Here is a 12,683-nt window from a genome sequence, read left to right on the forward strand (position 1 = left end):
CTGTAAATTTCAAAATAGATACAGGTTCTCAATGTAACTTAATACCTCAGGAAATGCTCAAGAAACTAGATTTCAAAGGCCCCTTGCTACCCTCTGATGATAGGTTATCTTCCTACACTAAAGATCCTATCCCAGTTTATGGAAAGGTCAACTTACCCTGTAAGTTCAAGGATAAGGAAATCATTGCATGTTTTCATGTAGTAGGCAGTAAATCTCCAGCATTATTAAGCTTACAGACTTCAATAGATCTGAGATTGATAAAACTGACCTATGCTATAGAAAAACAACCAGTTACGTTAGATAAACAAAAAATCTTGACTGATTACAATGACGTATTTAAAGGCATTGGTTTATTCCCAGGTACATGCACTTTACATTTAAAACCAAAAGCTATATACCTGTTATATGTCCACCCAGGCGTGTACCTGTAGCTTTACAGGACCGTTTAAAAAATGAGTTGAAGTCTATGGAGGATAAAGGAATTATCCAAAAGGTTACTAGACCGACTGACTGGGTCAATTCATTAGTCTGTGTGGAAAAACCCAGCACTGGAAAGCTGAGGGTGTGCTTAGACCCTAAAGCACTAAATGACAATATCATGAGACCGCACTACCCTATGAGGACTATAGAAGACATGACAAACCAATTGACAGGTGCTAAGTACTTCAGTGTATTAGACGCAACGAAAGGTTATTGGTCGATAAAATTGACGGACGAATCCTCATATTTGACGACATTTAATAGTCCCTTCGGTAGATACCGATATTTGCGGCTTCCTATGGGTATAAAAAGTTCCCAAGACATATTTTGTCAAAAAATCGACGAATTTTTCGAGGACGTGACAGGCGTGACGTCAATAGTTGACGATCTTCTTGTGTACGGACAGACTATCGAAGAGCACGATGCAAACCTGACACGTGTTTTGGACCGAGCACGTGAAAAGGGTATAAGGTTTAATCCAGACAAATGTGTTATCGGCTCTCAGGAAGTTAAATACTTTGGTCACGTACTGACAGCTGACGGTCTTAAGCCCGATCCCGAAAAAATCAGGGCAATTGTAGAAATGAAAGCCCCAGAAAATAAGTCAGAGTTAGAAACTATTCTTGGCATGATCACGTATCTGTCAAAATTTGATTCAAAATTGGCAGAAATGGTAAGCCCTATGCGTGACTTGTTGAAAAAAGACATTGAGTTTATATGGGACAGTGCGCAAATTGACGCCTTTGAAAAGGTTAAAGTCGCAATGACTAAGGCACCAGTCTTGGCATACTATGACCCGAAAAAGCCTGTCACATTGCAAGTCGACTCGAGTGCACGTGGTTTAGGTGGGTGCACGTGCTTACAGGACGGCAAACCCATTGCATTTGCATCAAAGACATTGACCCCTACAGAGAGAGGTTATGCTCAAATAGAAAAAGAGACATTAGCTATACGTCATGGTCTTCGACGTTTCAAGCAATACTGTTACGCAAGACATACTAAAGTTGAATCTGATTGCAAACCTGTAGTTTCAGTTATGAAAAAAGAAATATGTCGGGCGACCCCCAGACTACAACGTCTCTTATTACAGATTCAACAGTTCGACATAGAAGTCGTACATGTTAGCGGGAAAAGCATTCCCGTAGCGGATACATTATCCCGTCATTTTGTCAAGGATACGTATCCAGAATTGTCTGACGGACTTGACGTGCACGTGCACACGGTTATTAATAGTTTACCGGTTAGCGACGGAAAATTACAAGACCTCAGACTTTCCACACAGCAAGACAGTTTCAGTTTCAGTCACTGAAACAAACAATTATTGACGGCTGGCCTGAATCTAGGCATGAGTGCCCGAATTCCATATTAGAATTTTGGAATCATCGGGATGAACTCTCGACTGTAAATGCCATAATTTTCCGCGGTCAAACATTGGTCATTCCAAGTTCATTGCGAACTGAAATGATTAACGCTGTTCATGTAGGTCATATGGGAGTGACTAAAACGCTGAACAGGGCCAAGGATATTATGTTCTGGCCAGGCATGGTCAAACAGGTCACAGACCACGTGTTAACATGCCCTTTATGTCTAACACACAGAGCATCAAATGTGAAGGAACCATTGAATCCCCACATTGTGCCCCAAAGACCCTGGCAACATATTGCCGCTGACTTATTTACGCTTGACGGACGTGATAACCTTATAACTGCCGACGTCTACAGTAATTACTTTGAAGTCGATGCATTGCCAGAAACAAAAAGTAAAACTGTTATTAGAAAATTAACAATGCATATGGCTCGCTATGGTCAAGTAGAGACATTGAAAAGCGATAACGGGCCACAGTTTAGCTCAGAAGAATTTCAAAAATTTGCTTCTGACTGGAATTTTAAGCATGTAACATCTTCACCTGGATATAGTCAATCCAATGGTTTCATAGAAAAAATGGTCTCAATAGCCAAAAAATCAATGAAAAAATGCCAGGAGACCAAAACAGACCCATATTTAGCATTTCTGGAATATCGTAACACACCTTTAAACTGCGGATATTCTCCCGCACAACTGTTAATGGGCAGACGGTTAAAATCCATTTTGCCTACAACTAATGAGCAATTGAAACCATCTTTCATTAACCACAAATCTGTAAGAAAATCTCTGCAAGAAAACAAGGTTACGCAAAAGAACTATTATGATAAAAGTTCGAGGTCACTTCCCCCGCTAAACAAAGATGACTCTTGCAGGGTGCAATTTGGGAAAACTTGGAAACCAGCCATAGTTCTAAAAAAAAGAAGGGGAGAGATCATACAAAGTGCAAACTGAAGATGGCGCTATTTACCGCCGTAATCGCCGCTTCATAAACAAAACGCGGGAAAAGTTCCCTATCAATACAGAGTCCTTCCCTAATATCCTCCACCAAGGTCAAGATCCTCATGATATAATCTCAAAAAAAGCACATTTAAATGAAAAAAAAAATATAAAAAAAAAGAGAGAGAGAACAGAAATAAAATAATAGTAATAATAATAATAAAAAAAAAACTTTGTGACTTTAAGACTATTTAAATTGTTCTCTTCAGTATGTATATGCATTTTTAATCATCATACTTGTTTATTATCATATACAATTTTATTAACATGTGTTGCTTATTTTTTCTTTTAAAAACAGGGAGATGTAGTATCATCGTACATGATGAACTTAAGCTGACCTATGTATAATGCTTGTTTGCGCATGCTCCGTATTTCTAGTAAATCTAAGATCACATGTTAAGGGTTTACAGAATAAATTTATATCTTGTGCTGAACACTCGTCGTGTTTTACTTTACTTCATTGTATCAACGCACTTAATTTAATATCTATTATTGCTCATTAATAAATGAACATTACAACAATAAGTATGTCAAATTATGTAAAAAAACAATTTGGGTTCCAAAAGGGCAAATGTATTATGAATTGTATTTTTATTTTGCATTCGGTTATAAATAAGGTGTTGAATGCTGGTAGTAAATTGTACTGCTGCTTAATTGACTATGAGCGTTGTTTCGATAAAATTGATAGACATTTTCTGTATCACAAACTTCTTACAGAAAATGTTCACTGTGAGTTGGTAAATGCATTGAAACAATTTATTCCACTGTTAAATCATGTGTAAGATATAATAATGTATACTCTTGACTTCTTCGATTCACACGTGGGTTTGAAACAGGGCGACCCGTCATCGCCGTTACTGTTCATGTTTTTCGTGAATGACTTGATGAATAATGTCAATTCAGACATAGATGACATCTTTAGTATAAATGAAATGAAGATGTTTCTTTTACTCTATGCCGATGATCAAGCTGTTTTTGCCAAGTCTCCAGAAAGCTTGCAGTAATTATTAAATGATAGTGAAAATTATTGCACTGCTTGGGGTTTAAAAATAAACACATCAAAAATCAAGATAATGATATTTCAAAGAGGGAGATTAACTCATCATGACTTCTTTTTATATGGTACTAAGTTAGAGGTAGTGAATAGTTTTAAATATCTTGGTATCAACTTATATAGAAATGGTAATTGGCATAGAAGTCAAAAGGATATTGCTAGACATGCTTCATTTGCATTGAATAACTTATTTGTAATTTTTAAATACCAAATTCACAGAAATGTAGATTGTTTGATATCTTAGTGGCCTCTATCCTACATTTTGGTGGGGAATTGATGGGCTCATATCCATGTACTGACTTAGAACTTGTTCATACTAAATTTTACGAAGATTATTGTTAGTGAAACGTTCAACAAATAAAGAGGCTTTATATGGAGAATTTGGCAGGTGACCACTTATTGTAATTCGTAAGTTAAGAATGGTCAAATACTGGATTAAAATTTTAAATTCACCAAATGATAGTGTTTTAATATACAAAACATATGAAATGTTGAAAATTGATGCAGATAACTCTACGTCATATAATGGTAGAAACTGGGCATTTCAGCTTAAAGAATTATTACAAGAGCATGGCTTAAGTAATGTATGGGACAACCAGGGAGAGGTTAATTATTCTATGATAAAACAAAGATTTTTTGATATGTATTATCAACAATGGTATTCTAGTGTTACCAATTCCAGTAAGCTACAGGCATATAGTTCATTTAAACAGGATTTTAAGTTTGAGAAGTATTTAGATAACATAGGGACTGCTAAAGTTCGAATAGCACTAACTAAGTTTAGGGTTTCATCTCATCAATTGTCGATCGAAACGGGGAGATATCATAGTATACCACAGTCTGAACGCAAAAGCCGTTGTTGCCAGATGACCGTTGTAGAAACAGAGTATCACTTCCTTATGGTTTGCCCGATGTATAGGGAATTAAGGGGAAAATATTTTAAACCATATTTTTGCCATTGGCAAACACTTAACGAGTTTGAAAAGTTAATATCATCAAGTATAAAGTCTGTACAATTAAATTTAGCAAAATATATATTTCGCTAACTTAAAAAGAAATGCTGTTCATAAGTCTAACACTGTTTGTTTTTGTATTTAACATTTCTGTAACAGAAATATATGAATGATTACAGAAGATGTACTTAACTGAATTTGTCACAATATGTGTACTTTGCTAACTTAAAGATAGAGTTTGTCAGAATATGTGTACTTGGCTAGCTTAAAGATAGAATTTGTCAGAATATGTGTACTTTGCTAACTTAATAATAGAATTTTGCAGAGTATGGGTACTTTGCTTACTTAAAGAGAAACACTGTTTATTAGAATTTGGCAGAGTATATGTATTTCGCTATTTTAAAGAGAAAATCTGTTCACTAGTCTTACACAGTTTGCCATTGTATTTAACAATCTTTTTATCAGTATTATCTCAATGCCTTTTGGAAAAGTATATTATGTATTGAGTTTGAGAACACTATTCATTTATAATCTATACAGTTTACTATTGAACAAAAAATAAAGTAATGCTTACAGGAGATGTATTTCGTCAAGTTTGAGGAAGTGTTTTATTGAGTTTGGCAGAATGAATACTTGGCCAACTTAAAGAGAAACATTCTTCCTAAATCTTATAAAGTTTGCTATTGTACCAAATATTTAATGCTTATTGAAGAAGTATTTCATTGACTTTGGCATTGTTCAATGGTCTTACATGTATACAGTTTATCATTGCATTTAATTATTTATTTCTTTACTTGTACCAAAAATACTTCAATGCTTACTCAATATGCACTTCATTGAATTTGGCAAAATACATACCTAGCCAATTAAAAGAGAAAAACAGTTCATTAGTCTCATACAATCTGTTAGTGTATTCATCACGTTTTTGTATACCAGAAATATTGAAATGCTTACTGAAAAAATGCATTTCATTTATTTATGTTAAGGAAGAATGATGACTTATTATTGCCTTTGCACTAATGCTCACCATTTGTATATACGGGATGTGTATTTGATTTTTTCATCATTTCTTGCTATAAACATTTGTACAATGTTTAATGCTGAATAAAATCTATTGTCATTGTCATTGTCAAATAAATTTCAAAATGAGAAAATTAAAACAGCGGCATAAACAACAATATAAATCTGAAACAATTTAAGTATGTGGTTGCAACAATATAAACGTTACTTTCAACTACAGCAATACAATACACCTGTCAAACTATATTTATAGTTTTAAAAAATATGTACCAAAAATCAAGCCTAGGATGAGCGAAAATCATACCAACATTATGTATTTAAATAAAAAGAACATGCGAAGTAACGATGTTTTTCTAATCTTTAATTCACAATAGATACATAAAAAATCCTAGTACCGTTAAATTTATAATTTTTACAAAAGCCGAAAACTATCCATGGTACTGAAATTATACAATAACTGTAGTTAGTGTTTGAAAATTATTTTCTGTCCAATGAGATTGCAGTATTTTTCAAATTTTGAAGTAAATGAGCTTTAAACAACCAGTGCTACTAACCAGGTAAATCGAATGAACTGATAAACCGACGCTATTCCGCATGTGTGCCTTGGAGGCGGAGCTACATGTACAGGGATATTGGTTTTGTGATTACATTCGTGCAATGCACAAGAGAACAGCTGTTAGTTTAGACGCTCGTCTTATGATATCGTCGACATTTTTTTCATAGAAATATATAGGATAAAAGAGAAAATAGCCGTGAAAAAACATATTTATTAATTACCTTTTCTCTCCAGAAACAAAAATAATATGTAATAGATGGTGAACAGTTTTTTTTTTTACTCCGAGTTTTCAATCTGAACGTTTTAACTGAAAACATTACTGGTTTCCTAACATTTTGTTTTCTATGCAATACAGCAGTTAAAATAGTACAGCGATTTATATGTTTGAAGTGTTGCATGTTGTTTAAAGTGATATTATGCCAATCCAAGGGTATACAGTAAGCGAACGGGTGAAGATCGAAAGAAGTTATCATTTTGCCACAATTCCTTACAATTTGATAATAAAGTTCGCATAAACAATAAATAACACACAGATCCAAATGAAATTTCTGTAAAGATCCATTAGAATTTACCTATAACGCTTAGTTTATAAAAAGAGTGGGACAGTCTTTTTAAATTTTAGGTGTATTTATAATTTTATCGTTAACATTTTCCAATATCAACTGTTGCAGCCGCGCGACCAATTTATTTTTGTAAATACGTACTAAAAAACTTTATCTCAACGGTGTTTCATTCGTTGGAATAGCCCCTGAGATTTAATAGAACGCTTAATTGGTGGAGTTGGTATAGGTTTAAAGTGCTATTATAGTTTATGGGTTTTTTTTTCTGGATCATTGATCCTAGTAACTTTGCGTGTTGAAAATTGTATACCGCTCAAGCCGGTGACAGTAGGCGTGCGGGATTGTGCACATTTTCATTATCCCTTATGAACAGACTGAATCAAATTGAGTCTGCAATTTTCATGTTAGTTTGTTGTTATTAATGCTTCCGATGGATAATTTTTCAAGATTTTGCTAGTTAGGCACCCCCACCTCATTGTTCACTGTAGTAAGCTATATTGAATATACCATAGCATAGTTCAGCCACCGCATTGTTCCTGGGACGGCTGTCAAGCAGTTAACCAGGACTAGTTGCTTACACTTTTTGCAAGGGACTAATAACGTCTGTACAGACCTGAACAAAGGTACAGTGCGAACGACCGTAGAAAGGATTACATGATGAATCAAAACGAAAGTAAATCACATCATCCGGGAATCAAACCTGGTTTACAATTCAAAGCTAACCGAACGGCACTTAAAACGCTTTATCTATCGGGACGCCGCCGCTATGTTTCACTTGACACAGGTATTAACAATCCTTTAGCACACCCGTGAACATGTGGTAGATCTTACTTTATAAATGTCAGTTTTAAATCTAATTTTAAATGATATATTGTGCAGCAATTGATTGCAGAACAAAAAAGAAATACAAAGCGCACAACTGTTCTACCCGCAACAAACGGACCTTCTTGCAACCAGTTAACTGGTGTGTGTATAATTTAAGTCAATATTTGCAAAATAAAAAGTTATAATGGTTTAAAACTACAGCATTATTAACATAGTAAAAACTTTAATGTTTTTTCTTCGGACATTACATATAGGTGTGTTTATCTTTTGATGATATTTTATTTCAAAACGCCCATACCACAATGTATAGGATAGTAGCTTTAATGACATTAGGATGTGCAGCTTCCTGGCAAGTGATTTTCATCAAAGAAATAAACAACAGTTTATTTTATGCATTTCAGTGGATTACTGGTTTATCCGTGAAAATTATATATGATAATTTCACAGTGAAAATTATCAAAATATAAGTTCACACTTTTCATTGACGAAACTACTTTTTTAAGATTTCCCCATGTGGTACCTCAATTTTATTTTTGCTGACAATTTTGTCAGGCTGTTAAGAGAAAAGCATAGCTGAAATTGAAAAATAACTTAAATGTCAAAAGTAATAAAAATAATAAAACTTTCTTCTATTCATCCAAATTACCAATCACCAAATATCGTCTCCTAATTTTTTGTTTCAATTTTACAGTCTGACAAATACATTCCTTCCACATGCAACACTGTTCTTGATGACATTTGGGCATATTTAAGTATCCTACGAGCAATAGCTGCCGTATGCTTTATGAAAACACGAATAGCAATGACAGTCATCAGCCGAGGAATAAGTAAATAACACAGCGTTCGTAAGGCAGCCTTTCAACAAATCCAAGTTTCCAAGTTCTTAGCCGTTTTTTTGTAAGGTTTACACATCTGTTAACACTATATATTGTCTGTTGCAATCCACAAATATGTTTTCTTTCCGTTTAAAGTTCTTTGAGTTCTTTAAAAGAAGATTTTTTAAGTTTTTACTTTATGCATATAGGGAAAATCAATGACCCCCCGAGGCAGGGCCAATTTTGACTCCAGGGCTTTTATTTGAACAAACTTGGTAGACACTCATTAGAACATATTTCATGCTAAATATCTTAGCTCTAGCTCTTTGGGTTCTTTAAAAGAAGATTTATTAAGTTTTTACTATATGCATATAGGGAAAATCAATGACCCCCCGGGGCGGGGCCAATTTTGACCCCAGGGCTTTTATTTGAACAAACTTGGTAGACACTCACTTGAAGATGTTTCATGCCAAATATCTAAGCTCTAACCGGACGAAAAGCGATCACAAAAGCTCACCCTGTCACTTTGTGACAGGTGAGCTAAAAATTTGGCAAGGCAGAGTTATGGTTCTTGTGCACTGCACACCTACTCAATGAGATCTATCTACCTACAAAGTTTCATGTTGATACCTCTTATACTTTTACAGTTATGTCTTGGACAAAGTTCAAAGTGTCAAAATAAACAAAGGGGAATAATTCAAAAATTAGGCAAGTCAGAGTTACGGTTCTTGTGCACTGCACACCTACTCTATGAAATCTTTCTACCTACAAAGTTTCATGTTGATACCACTTATAGTTTTAGAGTTATGTCCCGGACAAAGTTCAAAGTGTAAAATAAACAAAGGGGAATAATTAAAAAATTAGGCAAGACAAAGTTACGGTTCTTGTGCACTGCACACCTACTCAATAAGATCTATCTACCTACAAAATTTCATGTTGATACCTCTTATACTTTTAGAGTTATGTCCCGGACAAAGTTCAAAGTGTAAAATAAACAAAGGGGGATAATTCAAAAATTAGGCAAGGCAGAGTTACGGTTCTTGTGCACTGCACACCTACTCAATGAGATCTATCTACCTACAAAGTTTCATGTTGATACCTCTTATACTTTTAGAGTTATGTCCCGGACAAAGTTCAAAGTGTAAAAATAAACAAAGGGGAATAATTCAAAAATTAGGCAAGGCAGAGTTACGGTTCTTGTGCACTGCACACCTACTCAATGAGAGCTATCTACCTACAAAGTTTCATGTTGATATCTCTTGTTATTTCAAAGTTATGTCAAGAAAAGGGGACGGACGGACGGAAAGCCGGACGGACGGACATTTTAGGCGGCGACTATATGCTCCCCCGAAATTTTTTCGGGGAGCATAAAAAAATATACGACGCTCGCAAAAATATGCGTCACGGAAAACGCACAGCTATAATATTACCATGTCAAATGCAATAGTACTGCGTCAAAAACGCAGAAAACACTCTCTAGAGTGTAGTGATGTAATTAAGTGAATATGAATGAACCAAATAAAGCTTGATACTAAGTCCTTATATATCCTGTATAAATGTGCTCAAGTTATTTCATAAGAGGTCATGACCTCAAATAATTTCATCAGCAAACAGCAGGTCATTCACATGTATGAAAGAAATTCCAACATGAGTTGTTTCCCTTTCATTAAACTACAATTTGAAGAAATGCCATGGTCTGGGGTATCTTAGCTTTAGCAGTCCCTAAAAGGAGCCAATCAAATAAATATGAGCAGTTTATATAAAAGATTACTATATGAATGCTAATAACAAAGTTTGGTGATCATCGATCAATAAGTTCTGTAGAAAAAGCTGTCTAAAGGTTTATATCATTACTAGCTCCCTTGACCCCTAAAAGGGGCCTATCAAATTAATATGAGCAAATTTGATAAAAGACTACCTAAGAATGCTACAGACAAAGTTTGGTGATCATCCATCAATTGGTTCTGTAGAAGAAGATGTCTAAAGGAATTTCTATTTTTAGGTCTAGAGACCCCTAAAAGGGGCCAATCAAATTAATATGAGCAAATTTGATAAAAGACTACCCAAAAATGCTACAGACAAAGTTTGGTGATCATCCATCAATTAGTTCTCTAGATATAGATATTTTAAGTAATTTCTTTTTTTAGCTTTAGCGGCCTCTTAAAGGGGCCAATCAAATTAATATGAGCAAACTTGATAAGAGACTACCAAATAATGATAGAGACAAAGTTTGGTGATCATCCATCCATTAGTTCAATAGAGGAAGATGTCTAAATGCTTTTTCTATTTTTAGCCCTACAGACCCCTAAAAGGGGTCAATCAAATTCATATGAGCAAACTTGATAAAAGACTACAGACAAAGTTTGGTGATCATCCATCAGTTCTGTAGTAGAAGATGTTTAAAGGGTTTTCTATTTTTAGATCTGTTGACCCCTAAAAGGGGCCAATTGAAATGACATGAGCAAATTCAAGTGTGACTGTCACAAAGATGCTACAGACCAAATTTGAAGTAAATCTGTCCAGCGTTTTCAGAGAAGAAGCTGATTGTTGACGCATGACAACAGACGACGGACGCCGGAGTATCCCCCTTTGATACTAATAGCTCACCCTGAGCCTTCGGCTCTGGTGAGCTAAAAACATGCAATAGTCACACCCAGGCATGTGACATTTTTACTCAAGCGACTTGACTTTTGTAGATAAACAACAGGCCATTGCTACATTTCATATAAAAGCTCTCTGGTTTTTATTTCAGAAGATATACATTGATTGATTTAAGAACCACCAATGTTTTGTAAGCTAGCTGGTAAGCTTCCTCACATGGAAGAATCCAAAGTCCTTGGCCGAATTCAAACCCTCAGCGGCGACAGGCAAGTGGTTTGAAGTCAATGACCTTAACCACTAAGCCATTGGAGGTATCTACTTGTGTCTTTACAGGAAAATTGTTGTTAACCTTTTCCCTTTTATAAGCGTGTTTCGACGGCTTTTTGCCCCCCCCCCCTTTTTTTTGAGGTCTCAAACAGTGAAAATGCCCTATTTAGGCCCCAAACACGGTTTTTCGTTTGAGAAATGTTGTTAATAAAAGTGACCACTTTTTGGGCGCCGTCCCCCATCCAAATGTTACATCAGGGGGTTGCCAGAAGGGGGATGTGCCCCCTTCTGTTTTGGGGGGTTGAAGGGGGGCAGATTCCCCCTCATCGCCAAGAAAATATTGGACATTTATAGGGTAAAAATGGCCTCAGGTCGATCTTAAAGTCTTAAAGTCAAAGGTCAAGGCCACAGTGTAAAATCATTGTCTCTCAATTACTAGTTAAATCAGAGCCCGAAAACTAGGGATGTCATTCGGAGTCCGGATATCCGAACGTTCGGATCACGATTCTGTGTCCAGAGCCAATTTTCTGATCCGGAAGTTCGTATAAAATATTTTAGAATATTGAGAAAATGTGATAAATACATGCGTTGAGATAAGCGTTGAGATAAGCGTAGACATGGTGTTGACACCATATTGTATATTGTACCTTAGTTTGACAATACACATCATAATCTCTGCAGACCACAAAAAATCAATAATTACGAGTCAATTAAGACACATGTTGTTAATTAAATCGGCAACGATGTTACATTTTTATGTCCAAATTTAAATATTTAATTAGGTTATTATTTTTATATATATTTCGGCTTACCGACCCGTCGACACCTTATTTTGAGACAATGAAAAATCTGCAGAAATAAAATAATCAAATAAAGAAATGCACTTACGAATAATTTGTTAGTTATTGCAGCTTTTATAGAAATTGGTACGAAAATTATCCGACAAAATAACTTTCTCCTTTAGTATTAATCAAACATGTGCATTTAAAAAAAAAACACTTTCACCAGTAATGATTCAATAGGCATGACTGACTTATATTCGAAGCATTTGGCTCACTTCTTTTTGAGAACATACAACAAATATACAAACAGTGTACCATTGATGGTTTACCTAAATTGTACAGCCACAGTTTAGCTCGCAATGCAAAAGTTAAAATATACCATGCTGAACATTACATTTCATTAAGACAA

General features: G+C 35.1%; 1 protein-coding gene across 1 annotated transcript in view; it reads right to left on the reverse strand.

The window, feature by feature from the left end:
• LOC132750553 (uncharacterized) overlaps positions 1 to 12,683 on the reverse strand; it is a 288,756-nt gene that overhangs the window by 51,940 nt on the left and 224,133 nt on the right. The window lies entirely within an intron of this gene.

The sequence above is a fragment of the Ruditapes philippinarum genome, unplaced genomic scaffold (genome assembly GCF_026571515.1).
Source record: "Ruditapes philippinarum isolate M1 unplaced genomic scaffold, ASM2657151v2 ctg1398_1_1_1_1, whole genome shotgun sequence".
NCBI classification, from domain to species: domain Eukaryota; kingdom Metazoa; phylum Mollusca; class Bivalvia; order Venerida; family Veneridae; genus Ruditapes; species Ruditapes philippinarum.